Here is a 19,585-nt window from a genome sequence, read left to right as displayed (position 1 = left end):
TGGTATTGGGCCTTCAGGATAGTGATGGCCTCCGTGTAAGAGGTGGCGTCCCAGATGAACAAATAAATCTGATGACTTAGGCGAGTAGTCAGTAGGCTCAGTTTATCTACCTCGCTAGCGGATGAGGCCCCCGCGAAGAGTTTGAAGCATTTGAGCCAGTGTCCAAATTGATTTGATGCTTCAGCAGAATGTGGATCCACGTCCAGACGCTCTGGTTTTAGGAGTCGATCCATCCTAGTATTCTTTAGTGATTAAAATTGATGGGCCTTCAATAACCACAAAACTAGAAGTTATAGACTTTAACAAGTTGGCTTTTAATCACTAAGATCAGAGCTAACATCTCAACACGCCGACTGGTTCACAGGAATGAGTCATACAGATCCTGGGATCTTTATGTAAGAGAAGTCAGGGGCGGAGCCAAGAGCCAAGACCTGGAACCTCCCAGGTTAGTCGGGAAAGAGGAAGTGAAATTATACACAGTGGGGGAGGGTAATATACATGAGTGCAAAACGAATACAGGATCAAGGCAAACAGATTTCATTACAGGAACAAAGAAATGGCAGACCAACTAAATACATATTTTGGTTCTGTCTTCACAAAGGAGGACACAAATAACCTCCAAGAAATACCGGGGAACATAGGGTCTGATGAAAGAGTGGAACTGAAAGAATTCAGTATTTGTAGGGAAATGGTGTTAGGAAAATTGATGGGACTGAAGGCCGATAAATCCCCAGGGCCTGATAATCTACATCCCAGGGTACTTAAGGAAGTGGCCCTAGAAATAGTAGATGCATTGCTGGTCATCTTCCAAAACTCAATAGACTCTGGAACAGTACCCATGGATTGGAGGGTAGCTAATGTTACCCCACTATTCAAAAAAGGTGGCAGAGAAAAAGTGGGGAATTATAGACCGGTAAGCCTGACATCGGTAGTGGGGAAAATGCTAGAGTCCATTATAAAAGATGTAATAGCAGAGCACTTGGAAAGCAGTGACAGGATCGGACAAAGTCAACATGGATTTACAAAAGGTAAATCATGCTTGACTAATCTACTGGAATTTTTTGAGGATGTAACTGGTAAAATAGATAAGGGAGAACCAGTGGATGTGGTGTATTTGGACTTTCAGAAGGCTTTCGATAAGGTCCCGCATAAGAGATTAGTGTGCAAAATCAAGGCACATGGGATTGGGGGAAAGGTACTGACTTGGATAGAGAACTGGTTGGCGGACAGAAAGCAAAGAGTTGGAATAAACGGGTCGTTTTCCGAGTGGCAGGCAGTGACTAGTGGGGTATCGCAAGGATCGGTCCTAGGACCCCAGCTGTTCACAATATATATTAATGATCTGGACGAGGGAATTGGGTGTGATATCTCCAAATTTGCAGACGACACAAAGCTGGGTGGGAGGGTATGCTGTGAGGAGGATGTCATGAAACTCCAGTACGATTTGGACAGGTTAGGTGATTGGGCAGAAACATGGCAAATGCACTATAATGTGGATAAATGTGAGGTTATCAACTTTGGTGGCAAAAACAGGAAGGCAGATTATTATTTGAATGGTAATAGATTGGGAGAAGGGGAAGTGCAAAGAGACCTGGGTGTTCTTGTGCACCAGTCGCTGAAGGTAAGCATGCAGGTGCAGCAGGCGGTTAAGAAGGCAAATGGTATGTTGGCCTTCATAGCAAGAGGGTTCGAGTACAGGAACAAGGATGTCTTGCTACAGTTGTACAGGGCCTTGGTGAGACCGCACCTTGAGTATTGTGTGCAGTTTTGGTCGCCTTAACTGAGGAAGGACGTTCTTGCCATGGAAGGAGTGCAGCGAAGATTCACCAGGCTGATACCTGGGATAGCAGGAATGACATATGAGGAGAGATTGTGTCGATTGGGCTTATACTCACTGGAGTTTAGAAGATTGAGAGGGGATCTCATCGAAACCTATAAAATTCTGTCAGGCCTGGACAGACTAGATGCTGGAAGGATGTTCCCGATGGTCGGGGAGTCCAGAACCAGGTGTCAAAGTCTAAGGATAAAGGGTAGGACATTTAGGACTGAAATGAGGAGTAATTTCTTCACCCAAAGAGTGGTGAACCTGTGGAATTCTCTGCCACAGAGGGTGGTGGAGGCCAGTTCATTAAATATATTCAAGAAAGAGTTGGATATATTTCTTAAGGCTAAAGGGATCAAGGGATATGGGGAGAAGGCAGGGACAGGGTACTGAATTTGAATGATCAGCCATGATCTCATTGAATGGCAGAGCAGGCTCCAAGGGCCGAATGGCCTACTCCTGCTCCTATCTTCTATGTTTCTATGTAATCTACATCCTAGGGTAATTAAGGAAGTGGCCCTAGAAATAGTAGATGCATTGCTGATCATCTTCCAACATTCGATGGAATCTGGAACAGTACCCATGGATTGGAGGGTAGCTAATGTTACCCCACTATTCAAAAAAGGTGGTAGAGAGAAAACGGAGAATTACAGACCGGTAACGCTGACTTCGGTAGTGGGGAAAATGCTAGAGTCCATTATAAAAGATGTAATAGCAGAGCACTTGGAAAACAGTGACAGGATCGGACAAAGTCAACACGGATTTACAAAGGGTAAATCGTGCTTCACTGATCTACTGGAATTTTTTGAGGATGTAACTGGTAAAATAGATAAGGGAGAACCAGTGGATGTGGTGTATTTGGACTTTCAGAAGACATTCGATAAGGTCCCGCATAAGAGATTGGCGTGTAAAGTTAAGGCACATGGGATTGGGGGCAAGGTACTGACTTGGATAGAGAACTGGTTGGCAAACAGAAAGCAAAGAGTTGGAATAAACGGGTCTTTTTCCGAGTGGCAGACAGTGACTAGTGGGGTACCGCAGGGATCGGTCCTTGAACCCCAGCTATTCACAATATATCTTAATGATCTAGACAAGGGAACTAGATGTAATATCTCCAAATTTGCAGACGACATAAAGCTGGGTGGGCGTGTGTGCTGTGAGGAGGATGCCGAGAAACTACAGGATGATTTGAATAGGTTGGGTGATTGGGCAGAAACATGGCAGATGCAGTATAACATGGATAAATGTGAGGTTATCCACTTTGGTGTCAAAAACAGGAAGGCAGATTATCTGAATGGCAATAGATTGGGAGAAGGGGAAGTGCAACGAGACCTGGGTGTCCTTGTGCACCAGTCGCTGAAGGTAAGCATGCAGGTGCAGCAGGTGGTTAAGAAGGCAAATGGTATGTTGGGCTTCGTAGCGAGAGGATTTGAGTACAGGAACAAGGATGTCTTGCTGCAGTTAAACAGGCCCTTGGTGAGACCACATCTTGAGTATTGTGCGCAGTTTTGGTCGTCTTATCTGAGGAAGGATGTTCTTACCATGGAAGGAGTTCAGCGAAGATTCACCAGGCTAATACCTGGGATGGCAGGAATGACGTATGACGAGAGATTGAATCGATTGGGCTTGTACTCGCTGGAGTTTAGAAGAATGAGAGGGGATCTCATTGAAACTTATAAAATTCTGACAGGACTGGACAGACTAGATGCAGAAAAAATGTTCCCAATGGTCGGGGAGTCCAGAACCAGGGGGTCACAGTCTAAGGATAAGGGGTAGGCCATTTAGGACAGAAATGAGGAGGAATTTCTTCACCCAGAGAGTGGTGAACCTGTGGAATTCTCTACCACAGAAGGCAGTAGAGGCCAATTCATTAAATATATTCAAGAAGGAGTTGGGTATATTTCTCAAGGCTAAAGGGATCAAGGGGTATGGGGAGAAGGCAGGGACAGGGTACTGAATTTGGATGATCAGCCATGATCGCATTGAATGGCAGAGCAGGCTCAAGGGGCCGAATGGCCCACTCCTGCTCCTATCTTCTATGTTTCTATGTATATTTGTTGTAACTTATGTATTAATTCTCTAACGCTAGCCATTGCTCGTCCACTGTCATACCTTTTAATGTAGTTTCCCAATCTACCTTAGCGAACTCGCCCCCCATACCTACGTAGTTTGATTTGTTTAGATTTCAGACCCTAGTTTCGGATTTAACTAAGTCACTTTCAAACGCAATATAAAATTCTATCATATTATGGTCACTCTTCCCTAAAGGCCCCTTTACTGCAAGGTTATTAATTAACCCTTTATCATTGCACAATACTAGATCTAAAATAGCCTGTTCCCTCGTTGGTTCCGCAACATACTGATCTAGAAATCTATCTTGCATACATTCCATGAATTCGTTCTCCACACTATTACTGCAAATTTGGTTTGCCCGGTCTATATGTAGATTAAAGTCCTCCATGATTACTGTATTACCCTTGTTACGTGCGCCTCTAATTTCCTGATTTATATTTCGGAGCTCAGATCCTTTCTCTCTCCTGTCTTTATCCCATCCTTTATCAGGGTTACCCCTCCTCCTTTTCCATTTTGCCTATCCCTTCGAAAAGTTATGTCTCCTGGAATATTTAGTTCCCAACCTTGGCCACTTTGCAATCACATCTCCTATTAGATCAATCCTGTTAATTTCTAGCTGCGTTATTAATTCATCTATTTTGTTGGGAATGCTTCGCGCAGTCAGATCGAGTGCCTTTAGCTTTGACTTATTTCTATTTTTTCCTGATGTCACCTTAATCACTGATGCTGTATTACTTTGGTTACTCTCTCTGTCCCTCTTTGCTTACTTTTACCCAAAACTCTACACTGCTCTAGAGCCATTACATTTCTCTTGTTGCTTTTAAATTTACTCTTTCCTGAATCCTCCCACCCCCGCCTTCATTAGTTTAAAGCCCTGTCTATTGTCCTAGTTATTCGGTTCACCAGGACTCTGGTCCCAGCCCGTGGAGCCCGTCCCAACGGAACAGCTCCCTCTTTCCCCAGTACTGGTGCCAGTGTCCCATGAACTGAAACCCCTTCCTCCCACACCACTCTTTGAGCCACGCATTTAAACCTCTAATCGGTTTGTCCCTACGCCAATTTGCACGTGGCTCAGGTAACAATCCAGAGATGATTACCTTTGGAGGTTCTGCTTTTTAATTTGGATCCTAGCTCCTCAAACTCCCTCAGCAGAACCTCATTCCTAGTTCTACCTATGCCATTGAACATAAGAACATAAGAAATAGGAGCAGGAGTAGGCCAATCGGCCCCTCGAGCCTGCTCCGCCATTCAATAAGATCATGGCTGATCTGATCCTAACCGCCAATCCACTATCACAGAACCATCTCCTGAATCTAACAGAATTAGACACACGAAATAGGAGCAGGATCAGGCTACACGGCCCCTGGGCCCGCTCCGCTAACCACAGGGCCATGTCCGAGCCGAACCGAGACTCATGTCCAAATTCCTGCCTGCTCCCCGTAACCCTTAATTCCCTTTACTTCTAGGAAACTGTCTATTTCTGTTTTAAATTTATGTAATGATGTAGCTTCTACAGCTTTTTGGGGCAGCATATTCCATGGACCTACCACCCTCTGAGTGAAGTAGTTCCTCCTCATCTCAGTTTTGAAAGAGCAGCCCTTTATTTTAAGATTATGCCCCCTAGTTCTAGTTTCACCCATCATTGGGAACATCCTCACAGGCATCCACCCGATCAAGCCCCTTCACAATCTTATATGTTTCAATAAGATCGCCTCTCATTCTTCTGAACTCCAATGAGTAGAGTCCCAATCTACTCAACCTCTCCTCATATGTCCACCCCCTCATCCCCGGGATTAACCGAGTGAACCTTCTTTGTACTGACTCGAGAGCAAGTATGTCTTTTCTTAAGTATGGACACCAAAACTGTACGCAGTATTCCAGGTGCGGTCTCACCAATACCTTGTACAACTGAAGCAATACCTCCCTATTTTTATATTCTATCCCCCTAGCAATGAAAGCCAACATTCCATTGCCCTTCTTAATCACTTCCTACACCTGCATACTAACCTTTTGAGTTTCGTGCACCAGGACCCCCAGATCCCTTTGTACTTCAGTACAATCCAGTTTCTTGCCATTAAGATACTAACTTGCTCTACGATTTTTCCTGCCAAAGTGCACAACCTCACACTTTCCAGTATTGTATTCCATCTGCCAAATCTCTGCCCACTTACTTAGCCTGTCTATGTCCCCTTGCAGGTTTTTTATGTCCTCCTCACTCACTACTTTCCCTCCCATCTTAGTATCATCTGCAAACTTTGATATGTTACACTCGGTCCCCTCCTCCAAATCGTTAATATAGATTGTAAAGAGTTGGGGACCCAGCACTGACCCCTGCAGAACACCACTAGTTACTGATTGCCAGTCTGAGAATGAACCATATATCCCAACTGTCTGCCTTCTGTTAGATAGCCAATCCTCTATCCATGCCAGAATATTACCCCCAATCCCGTGATTTTTTATCTTAAGCAATAATCTTTTGTGTTGCACCTTGTCAAATGCCTTTTGGAAGTCTAAATACACTACGTCCACTGGTTCCCCTTTATCCACCCTATATGTTACTTCCTCAAAGAACTCCAGCAAATTTGTCAAACGTGACTTCCCCTTCATAAAACCATGCTGACTTTGTCCTATTAAATGATGATTATCCAAATGTCCTGTTACTGTCTCCTTAATAATGGACTCCAAAATTTTACCTACCACAGATGTTAGGCTAACCGGTCTATAGTTTCCAGCCTTCTGTCTACTGCCCTTTTTAAATAAGGGTGTTACATTAGCAGTTTTCCAGTCTGCCGGGACCTTTGCTGAGTCCAGGGAGTTTTGGAAAATTATTACCAATGCATCCACAATCCCTACCGCCACTTCCCTCAAGACCCTAGGATGTAAGCCATCAGGTCCAGGTGATTTATCCGCCTTGAGTCCCATTATTTTACCGAGTACCACTTCCTTAGTGATTTTGATCGTGTTTAGCTCCTCCCCCCCCATAGCCCCCTGTTTGTTCAGTGTTGGGATATTCTTAGTGTCCTCTACTGTAAAGACTGATACAAAATATTCATTCAGTGTTTTTGCCATCTCCATATTTCCCACCATTAATTTCCCGGTCTCATCCTCTAAGGGACCAACATTTGCTTTAGCCACCCTTTTTCTTTTTATATAACTATAGAAACTCTTACTATCTGTTTTTATATTTTTTGCTAATTTACTTTCATAATCTATCTTCCCTTTCTTAATCAATCTTTTTGTTATTTTTTGCTGTCTTTTAAAGTTTTCCCAATCCTCTATCCTCCCACTAGATTTGGCTACCTTATATGCCCTTGTTTTTAGTCGAATACTATCCTTAATTTCTTTACTTAGCCACGGATGGCTGTCTTTTCTTTTACACCCTTTTCTTCTCAGTGGAATATATTTTTTTTGGAAGTTGTAAAATAATTCCTTAAATGTACACCACTGATCATGTATCGTCTTACCCTTTAATCTATTTTCCCAATCCACTCTACTCAATTCCGCTCTCATACCTTCATAGTCTCCTTTATTCAAGCTTAGCACGCTTGTTTGAGATCCAACCTTCTCACCCTCTAATTGAATATGGAATTCAACCATGTTATGGTCACTCATTCCAAGGGGATACTTTACTAGGACATTTTCAATTAATCCTGTCTCGTTACACAGGACCAGATCTAAGGTTGCTTGCCCCCTGGTCAGTTCAGTTACATACTGCTCAAGAAACCCATCCCTAATACATTCAATGAACTCATCCTCAAGGCAGCTCTGCCCAATTTGATTTGTCCAATTAATGAGATAGTTAAAATCCCCCGTAATTATAGATGTTCCCTGATTACAAGCCTCAACTATTTCCTGATTGATACTCCGTCCAACAGAGTTGCAACTGTTCGGAGGCCTATAGACTACGCCCACCAGTGTTTTTTTCCCCTTATTATTCCTTATCTCCACCCAAACTGTTTCATTATCCTGATCTTTTGACCCAAGATCATTTCTCTGTATTACAGTGATTCCTTCCTTTATTAACATAGCCACCCCACCTCCCCTTCCTTCCTGCCTGTCCTTCCTGATCATTAAATAACCTGGTATGTTTAATTCCCAGGCATTGTCACCCTGCAGCCATGTTTCTGTAATGGCCACAAGATCATACCCATATGTAGTTATTTGTGCCATTAACTCGTCTATTTTGTTACGAATGCTACGTGCATTCAGATAGAGAACTTTCAAATATGTTTTGTGACACTTAGTTCCTGCTTTTGCCCTTTTTATTACTTTACCTTTTACTCCATACGTTCTGCCCCTTCCTGACACGCTCTGGTTTTTAATTTCCCCACTGCTACCTAAGTCTATGACCTTCTCTGTTGTCATTTTTATTATTTGCTCTCTAGGAACCTCCCTCCCACTAGTTAGTTTAAAGCCCTCTCTACAGCCCTAGTTATATGATCCGCCAGGACTCTAGTCCCAGCACTGGCCAAGTGAAGCCCGTCCCAACGGAACAGCTCCCTCCTGCCCCAGTACTGGTGCCAGTGTCCCAGGAAGCAAAACCCATTTCTCCCACACCAGTCTTTGAGCTACGCATTTAACTCTCTAATTTTGTTTGTCCTAGCCAAATTCGCTCGTGGCTCAGGTAAGAATCCAGAGATTATTACCCTTGAGGTTCTGTTTTTTAATTTGACCCCTAGCTGCTCATACTCCTTTAACAGAACCGGCTTCCTAGTCCTATCTACGTCATTTGTACCAACATGGACCACGACAACTGGATCCAGCCCCTCCCACTGCAAGTTTCTTTCCAGCCCAGAGGAGATCTCCTTAACCCTGGCAACACAGCCTTCGGGACTCTCACTCTCGGCTGCAGAGAACTCGATCTATCCCCCTAATAATACTATCCCCTACCACTACAACATTTCTATTTACTCCCCCCTCTTGAATGGCCCCCTGTTCCACGGTGCTGTGGCCAGGTTGCTCATCCTCCCTGCAGTCCCTGCTCCTGTCACCACAGGGAGTAAGAACCTCAAACCTGTTGGACAAGAGCAAGGGCTGCGGCTCCTCCAGCTCTACCTCCTGGATCCCCGTACCTGCCTCACTCGTAGTCACACCGTCCTGTCCCTGACCATGGGCTACATCTGAATTAATTAACTTCATAGGTGTGATCACCTCCTGATACACAGAGTCCAGGTACTTCTCCCCCTCCCTGATGTGTCGCAGTGTCTGAAGCTCAGACTCCAGCTCATCAACACGGAGCTGGAGTTCCTGTAGCAGCAGACACTTGTCATAGATGTAATCACCGTGAGCCTCAATGGGGTTCACCGGCTCCCACATCTCGCAACAGTAACACATCACCTGTTCCATTCTATGTAATTAATTAAAATTTTTATTGTTAGTTATGGACACCCTCTCCCCGATTTTAGATGCTAGTATCCCCTTTAATTAATTGGATTTAAATTAAATCAATCCCTCTAGTTACACCAGTTAAATGGTTTACCAACAGTCACTCTGCACCAGAAAGGCCTTATTAACTACAACCCACAGAGTTAAAGTTTGAATAGAGCACCTAACACCCCACTTACCCTAACTCACACTTACCCAAACTCACAGCACTCTTTGATGACTCACACTAGGACTGGTCTTTTTATACTGTTTGTTTGTTTACAGCCAAATGAGTCACCCCTGCTGATTGGTTAGAAAACTGGTTTCCACTGCCTGCTGTGCCAATTTACTCCTACTGCAGTGTAACCTTGTTTTACTCTTCTTAAACCAACAGAATCCCAAATATTTGACTTTTCCCCTTTACTAAAACTGCTTAAGTAATCTTATCCAGAATGATTTAAAGAGAAATAACAATTAAAGAACTCTCACACTTACCCAAACTCACAGCACTCTTCGATGACTCGCACTCCCTTGGTTTCTACGTGGGCCACGACAACTGGATCCTCCCCCTCCCACTTCTTCTCCAGCCACGAGGAGATGTCATTAACCCTGGCACCAGGCAGGCAAAGGCTGAGACTCCTCCAGCACTGCACCGGGGGTCCCCTTACATGGCTGAGTTGCAGTCACACCCTCTTGTCCCTGACCACTAACCAGACCTGTATCACTACCTAACCTAAGGGGTGTGACTGCCTCCTGGATCAAAGGTAACTCTCCCCATCCCTGATGCCTCACAATGTCTGCACCTCAGACTCCAGCTCAAAAACTCTGAGCTGAAGTTCCTCAAGATGCAGGCACTTACTGCAAGCGTGGTTGTCCGGGATCACAATGCTCTCCACAAGCTCCCACGTGCTGCAGTTGCGGCACACCACCAGCACTATATGACCTTGATTTATTTTATTTAATTTGTAATTAGGTAACTTAGTTTAGTGTAGTTTCCTGACTACTTACTTGATCTAGATTAATTAAATATCTACATGTAACACAAAGCACTGCAAGTAGTTTAGGCAAAAAGCAACAACTCCTTCCCACTCTTTTCAAAATCCCAAACAAAGCACTCTGTTCAAGTCCACTGCGTTTAATCCCACGCAGAGACTGTGCTTTCCTCTCTTGTTCCCCCAAAGTTTTAAATCCCCGTCCCACACACTCTCCTTCCTCCCTGTGCTGAAATCCAAACCCATCGCACCATCTCCAACATTTCTTTCCTCCACTCCCAGTTTTCTCCCTCCCTCTACTCTGTTTGGGTTCAGTTCTCCACTCGCTGTGTGCAGAGTGAGAATAAAATCAATGATTGTCTCTCCTGGTCAATGGGACCCTGAAGCCCCGCCCACTCTCTGTTCCTGTACCAAGATGGCCGCGCATGCGCCATGCTGCAGATGGAACCGCTCTCTTTCCTCCACCAAGATAGCGGCGCGTAACGCGGGCCTTTCACCGAGAAAAAGCCTCACCGCTGGTGTCCGGCAGAACACAGACCGGGCCGCGGGATCTCATTCGGGCCTGAGGCCGTTCTCCAACTTTATAAACCCTGCCGGGCGGCTTGGCCTGTCAACGCGGGGCAAACACGGGGCCTGTGGGCTCCTATTCGGGGCCTGAGGCCTACACCGGGTGTTTATAAAGATTCCCAGCCCAGCCGCGGGTCCAATTTCTCCCCAGCTCTCAATCTCCTCCCGCCACCCGTGAGCGTCTCTTCCGCTTCACTCCGCCCCTACCACTCGCACTGCGCATGCTCAGAGCATAGCTCCGGCTTGCGCCTGCGCACCGCTCCTGTAGTCATTGATAGAGCACAGTCTGCCTCGCGAGGGATTCTGGGTTACTCGACCGCCATTGAAAGCCCCAGATTGAGATGGGCATTTTTTGACTACCGGTAGAGGCGATACTAAGCAGTCCCACTGTCACCAGACAGGAACAAAACCGTTTAGGCAAGAGCCCTAGTGCACCACAAATATGAGACAAACAATAATAACTATGTAGTATACAACGACACACAAAAATACGATGGAAAAATAGCTACAAACTTCCCTTAACTCCAACCCTCTGGCTTCTGTTTTGTAACCATCTTTCCATCCATTCTGCTGCCTGGCCCTTCATTGCACAAGGCCTGACTTTGGTCATCTTCTAGATCTTACATACTGTTATGGATAGCAAGCTGGTTACAAAACAGAAAACAGAGCGTCTAGGTCAGGAGTAGCTACTCAGGCTGGGAAAATGTGGAAAGTGGTGTTCCACAGGGATCGGTGCTGGGACCATTGTTTACATAAACGATTTGGACTCGGGAATCAGAAGTACAAATTCAAAATTTGTAGTTTGCACCACGTGGCATAGAATACAAGAGCAGGGGGTTTATGCTTCAACTGTATAAAACACTACTTAGGCCTCAGCTAGAATACTGCATGCAGTTCTGATCACCACATTACAGGAAAGATGTGATTGCACTAGCGAGAGTACAGAGGAGATTTACAAGGATGTTGCCGGGAGTAGAGAATCTTAGCTATGAGGAAAGACTGGATAGGCCGGGTCTGTTTTCCTTGGAACAGAGGAGGCTGAGGGGAGACCTTATTGAGGTGTATAAAATTATGAGGGGCATAGATAAAGTGGATAGAAAGGACCTATTTCCCTTAGCAGAGGGGGCAAAAACCAGGGGGCACAGGTTTAAAGTAATTGGTGGAAGATTTAAAGGGGATTTGAAGGGAATTTCTTCACCCAGAGGGTTGTGGGGGTCTGGAACTCACTGCCTGAAAGGGTGGTAGAGGCAGAAACCCTAACCACATTTAAAAAGTCTTGGATGTGCACGTGGAATGCTCTAACCTACAGGGCTATGGACGAAGAGCTGGGAAGTGGGATTAGTCTGGATAGCTCTTTGTTGACCGGCGCAGACACAATGGGCTGAAATGGCCTCCTTCTGTGCTGTAACTTTCTATGATTCAATGAATTGGAGGGTTATCACTGAGGAACACTGCAACAAAATACAAGAAGATATTAATACCTTTGCAAAATGGACAAATGAATATCAATATAGATAAGTGTGAGGTGGTGTATTTTGGAAGGAGGAATAAGGAGGCCACATACTATTTGGAGAGTCAGAGTCTAAATAGGGTAGAGGAGCAAAGGGAACTCGGGGTCCAGATACACAAATCACTAAAAGTAGCAACGCAGGTTAATAAGGCCATAAAATAAACCAACCAAGCACTGGGGTTCTTCTCTGGAGGGATAGAATTGAACAGCAAAGAAGTTATTTTAAACTTGTATTGAACCTCAGTTAGAACACACTTGGAGTATTGTGCCCAGTTTTGGTCTCCATATTATAAAAAGTAGAGGCACTGGAGAAGGTGTAACAAAGATTTGCAAGGATGATCGTAGACCTGAGAGGATATACTTAGCAGGAAAGGCTGAACAGGAATGGCCTCGCCTCTCCCTAACTCTGTCATCTCCTCCAGCCCCACAACCATCTGAGTTATCTGCACTTCTCTAATTCAGGCCTTTTGAGCACCCGTGATTTTAATCGCTCCACCATTGGTGGCCGTGCCTTCAGCTGCCAAGGCCCTAATCTCTGGAATTCCCTCGCCAAACCTCTCCGCCTCGCTACCTTTCTTTAGAAGCTCCTTAAATCCTACCTCTTTGGCCAAGCTTTTGGTCAGCTGCCCTAATATCTCGTTATGTGGCACGGTGTCAAATTTAGTTTCATAACTCTCGTGTAAAGTGCCTTGGGTGGCTTTACTATGTTAAATGTGCTATATAAATACAAGTTGTTGTTGTTGTTGTAACACTATGTGACGATGCCTTCTGCCTGATGACGAAGCTGGAAAAGCTCTGCTATTATTACCACAATTGTGCAGCATTATCTTTTCCAAAAATCTCTTAGCTTTACTAATGGCTGCTTTTGTCTCCCTCAACTGGGGGTATATTTGTCCCTATTCTCCTGAATTCATGTTGTTCCAATACAAAATGAAAATACTGCAGATGCTGCAAATCTGAAATAAAAACAGAAAATGCTGGAGATACTCAGCAGGTAAGGCAGCATCTGTGAAGAGAGAAACAGAGTTAACGTTTCAGGTCGATGACCTTTCATCAGACGATGTTGTTACAAACTGGGTTCAAGTCAGGAATCATTCACCCCAAGACCTACGTTGGCTGGTAAAACACCAGACGGTTCCTCAGTAAGGATTCCTCTGGTTCCTCAGCATATATTTGTCAGGATAACGAAACCCAGCTTTCTTACCGTCCACTCCTGGAGGCCCCACTCCCTGAGCCTACAACCTTCAGCAGGGTCAGTGGTGGAGTTCCACAGCGGCAGTGATCCCAGAGTAACTGTCGGGATCGCACCCCCGTGGATGTTCCGGATCGTGTATTTTTAGTTATCCTGGTGTCTAACACACACACATCAATAAAACAGGGAATTCCTGGAAACACGCTGCAGGTCCTTCTTTATCTGGAGATCAAATGTCTGTTGTATAATTGTACCAGCAGTTAACAGGCTCCTGTGAGCTCCTCCCTCTGCTATTTTAATGCAGACTTTAACCAATTTATTTTAAACGGGTTTATTTTAAATGGATTAATGCCTGCCTTAAAATGGTAGACTCAGGACTGTCCCACAAACACGTTAAATCTACATAGAATAATTACCACAGTCATTTTTAGACTGGAAAGTTAAACCTGCCGTTTCACTTTAAGTCAGGAACAGATTGCAGTTTGACACCAATCTCTGATTTGACAGCATGTTCCCAGCATTCACTGTTGTTCTTCCTGACTCTAAACACAGTTGTAAAGGAGCCTTCTGTTCCGTGCCTAGGTGCTCTGAACCATGGAAGAGAGCGGCTGGGTCACATTTCTTACAGGCCTCAAGATTAACCCTCACGGGGACTTTGCTCTCAGTGAAGAGAGATGAGAAAGACCAAAGTGCCGTTTGCCCCTCTCAGTGTGGCCCTGAAGGACTGTGTCCAGGCTGAAGTTCTGTTCCCGCCGTATGATCCTCCCCCAGATTGTCCTTTCTGAGCTCCAGCCAGGTGATGCTAAACATCCAGGTGGGAAAGACAATAATCTACAACAATGTGTTCAAAGCAAAGATTTTTTTGACATTTATCCAGAATATTAAACTCCAGCCCTGTTATAGGAGTTATTAACATGAGCAGAGAGAAACCCCAACTGTCATAATGAAGGTGGATCAGTATGGATGTGATTAACAGCAGCAATAACAGCAGAATCCAACCCCTGCAATCACTTGTGAACTCGCTGATGTCTCAGCAGGTTGTTTGACTGAGTGAATCTCTTCCCACACATGGAGCAGGTGAACGGCCTTGCCCCAGTGTGAACTCGCTGGTGTGTGAGCAGATCCTTTCTGCTTTTAAATATCTTCTCACAGTCAGAACATTTAAAAGGGCTCTCATCAGTGTGAACAAATTGATGATAAGTGAGGTGGGATGACTGAGTGAATCCCTTCCCACATATGGAGCAGGTGAACGCCCCTCTCCAGTGTGAACTCCCTGGTGTCTCAGCAGGTGGCATGAACGGGTGAATCCTTTCCCACACACATAGCAGGTGAACAGTCTCTCCCTGGTGTGAGTGTTTTGGTGTATCAGTAAATCCTTTTTACTATTAAAGCTCTTCTTACAGTTAAAACACTTAAAAGGTCTCTTATCAGTGTGAACAAGTTGATGTTCTGTAAGGCGGGATGACTGAGTGAATCCCTTCCCACACTCAGAGCAAGTGAACAGGCTCTCCCCAGTGTGAACTTATTGGTGTGTCAGAAGGTGAGATGAACAAGTGAATCCCTTCCCACACAAGTAGGTGAACGGCCTCTCCCCAGTGTGGGTGCGTCAGTGTGTCAGTAAACCTGTTTTACTTTTAAAGCTCTTCTCACAGTCAGAACACTTAAAATGTCTGTTATCAGAGTGAACAAGTTGATGTGTCATAAGGTGGGATGACTGAGTGAATCCCTTCCCCCACACGGAGCAGGTGAACGGTCTCTCCCCAGTGTGAACTCGCTGGTGTATCAGAACATGCTTTGTGCTTTTAAAGCTCTTCTCACAGTCAGAACATTTAAAAGGTCTCTCCTCAGTGTGAACTCGCTGGTGTGTCAGGAAGTTTGATGAAGCTTTAAATCCCTTCCCACATTCAATGCAGGTGAATGGCCTCTCTCCAGTGTGAACTTGGTGGTGTGTATGAAGGCTGGATAACTGAGTGAATCCCTTCCCACACACAGAGCAGGTGAATGGCCTCTCCACAGTGTGGCTGCGTCAATGAGTTTCCAGCTCAGACGGGTAATTGAATCCCTTCCCACAGTCCTCACATTTCCACGGTTTCTCCGTGGTGCGGGTGTCCTTATGTCTCTCCAGGTTGGACAATCAGTTGAAGCCTCGTCCCCACACAGAACATGTGTACAGTTTCTCCCCACTGTGGCTAACAAGGGAAATTAGGGATAGCATAAGGTCCAAGGAGAGGACATTTAAATTGGCCAGAAAAAGCAGTAAACCTGAGGATTGGGAGCAGTTTAGGATTCAACAAAGGAGGACAAAGGGATTAATTAAAAGGGGGAAAATAGAGTATGAGAGTAAGCTTGCAGGGAACATATAAACTGACTGTAAAAGCTTTTATAGATATGTGAAGAGAAAAAGATTGGTGAAGTCAAGCATAGGTCCCTTGCAGTCAGAATCAGGGGAATTTATAATGGGGAACAAAGAAATGGCTGACCAATTAAATACATATTTTGGTTCTGTCTTCACAAAGGAGGACAAAAATAACCTCCGAGAGATGTCAGGGAACATAGGATCTGATGAACGGGAGGAACTGAAAGAAATCAGTATTTGTAGGGAAAATGGTGTTAGGGAAATTGATGGGATTGAAGGCCAATAAATCCCCAGGGCCTGGTAATCTACATCCTAGGGTACTTAAGGAAGTGGCCCTAGAAATAGTAGATGCATTGCTGGTCATCTTCCAACATTCGATAGAATCTGGAACAGTACCCATGGATTGGAGGGTAGCTAATGTTACCCCACTATTCAAAAAAGGTGGGAGAGAGAAAATGGGGAATTACATCGGTAGTGGGGAAAATGCTAGAGTCCATTATAAAAGATGTAATAGCAGAGCACTTGGGAAACAGTGACAGGATCGGAAAAAGTCAACATGGAATTACGAAAGGTAAATTGTGCTTGAGAATGTAACTGGTAAAATAGATAAGGGAGAACAGTGGATGTGGTGTATTTGGACTTTCAAAAGGCTTTCGATAAGGTCCCGCATAAGAGATTAGCATGTAAATTTAAGGCACATGTGATTAGGGGCAAGGTATTGACTTGGATAGAGAACTGGTTGGCAGACAGAAAGCAAAGAGTTCGAATAAAATGGTCTTTTTCCGAGTGGCAGGCAATGACTAGTGGGGTACCGCAGGGATCGGTCCTTGGACCCCAGCTATTCACAATATATATTAATGATCTAGACGAGGGAACTAGATGTAATATCTCCAAGTTTGCAGACGACACAAAGCTGGGTGGGCGTGTGTGCAGTGAGGAGGATGCAGAGAAACTCCAGGATGATTTGGACAGGTTGGGTGATTGGGCAGAAGCATGGCAGATGCAATATAACGTGGAAAAATGCGAGGTTATCCACTTTGTCGTAAAAAACAGGAAGGCAGATTATTATCTGAATGGCAATAGATTGGGAGAAGGGGAAGTGCAACGAGACCTGGGTGTCCTCGTGTACCAGTCACTGAAGGTAAGCATGCAGGTGCAGCAGGCGGTTAAGAAGGCAAATGGTATGTTGGCCTTCGTAGCGATAGGGTTTGAGTACAGGAACAAGGATGTCTTGCTGCAGTTGTACAGGGCCTTGGTGAGACCACACCTTGAGTATTGTGTGCAGTTTTGGTCGCCTTATCTGAGGAAGGATGTTCTTGTCATGGAGGGAGTGCAGCGAAGATTCACCAGGCTGATACCTGGGATGGCAGGAATGATGTATGAGGAGAGATTGGGTCGATTGGGCTTATACTCGCTGGTGTTTAGAAGAATGAGAGGGGATCTCATTGAAACTTATAAAATTCAAACAGGACTAGACAGACTAGATGCTGGAAGGATGTTCCCGATGGTCGGGGCGTCCACAACCAGGGTTCACAGTCTAAGGTTAAGGGGTAAGCCATTTAGGATAGAGATGAGGAGGAATTTCTTCACCCAGAGAGTGGTGAACCTGTGGAATTCTCTACCACAGAAGGCAGTAGAGGCCAATTCGTTAAATATATTCAAGAAGGAGTTGGATATATTTCTTAAGGCTAAAGGGATCAACGGATATGGGGAGAAAGCAGGGACTGGGTACTGAAGTTGGATGATCAGCCATGATCTCATTGAATGGCGGAGCAGGCTCGAGGGCCCAAATGGCCTGCTCCTGCTCCTATCTTCTATGTTTCTATGTGAATGGGGTGATGTTTTTTCAGGCTGTGTAACTGGTTAAAGCTCTTTCCACAGTCAGTGCACTGGAACACTCTCGCTCGGGGGTGTGTGTCTCGGTGCTTTTCCAGTCACACTGATGTTTGAAATCTTTTCCCACAGACAGAACAGACAAACATTTCTCCTTCCACATTCAAAGGCCGATGATATTCAGGTCCTGATGAATCGAGTGTCTCTGTCAGATTTTGAGGTGATGTTTGGTTTGAGTTTCCTGTCTGCAGATCCTCCCCTTCTAATATCCTGTAAAAGGACTTTACAAAATACATCACTGTAAGTGCAGGATAGAAATTCAGAACAGACAATTCTAGTTTCTTAGGAACATTTTTCCTCTCTTGTTCCCCCAAAGCTGTAAATCCCCGTCCCACACACTCTCCTTCCTCCCTGTGCTGAAATCCAAACCCATCGCACCGTCTCCAACATTTCTTTCCTCCACTCCCAGTTTTCTCCCTCCCTCTACTCTGTTTGGGTTCAGTTCTCCACTCGCTGTGGGCAGAGTGAGGATAAAATCAATGAGTCAATGATTGTCTCTCCTGGTCACTGGGACCCTGAAGCCCTGCCCACTCCCTGTTCCTGTACCAAGATGGCCGCGCATGTGCCATGCTGCAGATGGAACTGCTCTCTTTCCTCCACGAAGATGGCGGCGCGTAACCCGGGCCTGTCACCAAGAAAAAGTCTCACCGCTGGTGTCCGGCGGAACACAGACCGGGCCGCTGGATCTCATTCGAGCCTGAGGCCATTCTCTACCTTTATAAACACTGCAGCGTGGCCTACCTGAAGTTTATTCATCTCCTGACCCCGCTCCCGCCGACCTGCAGCTCCGCCCGGCGACCGCGCAGAGCCTGTCCCACGCTTGCACGCTGGGCTCCTGACATCCTCCCCAGAAAACCTGAAAGAGGAATCTGGATTGTCCCCATCACTCATTCTTAAAGGGACAGCACCCTGTGTCTGGGCAGCTGCCATTAAAGGAACAGACACAGCTTCACCCTTCTCTATTGTAAATAAAAACAGGAAATACTCAGCATGTCAGGCAGCATCTGTGGAGCGAGAATCAGAGTTAATAGATAGATCTTCCCTAACCAACTTCTTAGACTTTTTTGAAAGAGATGACGTCCCGAATTAAATGCGGCGTATCCCAAATTAAATGGTGTAGTGTACCTGGACATCCAAAAGGCCTTTGATAAAGTATTGCATGAGAGACTTCTTTACAAACTAAGGTCAGTAGGTTTCAAGGTGAAACATGCATATTGATTGACTACTGTCGAGGTGAAGCTAGGTTGCAAAGGGAGGATACTGAGTGGGTTACCCCAGGGGTCCGTGCTGGGAATCCCTCCTGGTCTTGGTCTACAAAGGTGACCTGGAATCATAATCATAATATAAAACAGTTACATTTGGAGATGACACCAAGCTAGGAAAGAATGTGAATTCAGAGGAGGCAACTAGGATCTTACAAAGGGAGCTTTCAAAGAATGACCATTGGCAGATGAAACTCAAGATAGAAAAAGGCAAGATACTGTTTATATGGGAAAAATAGAAATGGGTGGGATAGACCTTGTCAAGTGGGAAGTTGAGTCAAACCTTAGGGTGTTAGATGAGTCATCACTCATCGTTCCTAAAAGGTGTGGCTCATCAATAAACAAAGGAAATAGCATGCTGGATCATATTGTCCAATCAGTTCAGTTCAAATACCTAGAGCTAATGCCGAAGCTGCCCTGGTCTGCTGCATATAGTCCTGGTCACCATGATATTATGGGAGTCATCCAGGTCTTACTGGCAATCCAGAAGAAAGCAACAAACCCTGATCCGTGGTGTTAGAGGGAAGAGTTATGATGTACAACTTGATCAGCAA

General features: G+C 45.1%; 1 pseudogene; it reads right to left on the bottom strand.

The window, feature by feature from the left end:
• The window catches only part of LOC147118424 (uncharacterized), a 32,978-nt pseudogene extending 14,318 nt beyond the window's left edge, over positions 1-18,660 (bottom strand).
• Positions 18,661-19,585: the final 925 nt, after the last annotated feature.

Source organism: Somniosus microcephalus, chromosome 4, assembly GCF_052327205.1.
Source record: "Somniosus microcephalus isolate GS21.2 chromosome 4, FLI_Smic_1.0, whole genome shotgun sequence".
NCBI classification, from domain to species: Eukaryota; Metazoa; Chordata; class Chondrichthyes; order Squaliformes; family Somniosidae; genus Somniosus; species Somniosus microcephalus.
This window is presented reverse-complemented; position numbering and strand designations above follow the sequence as displayed.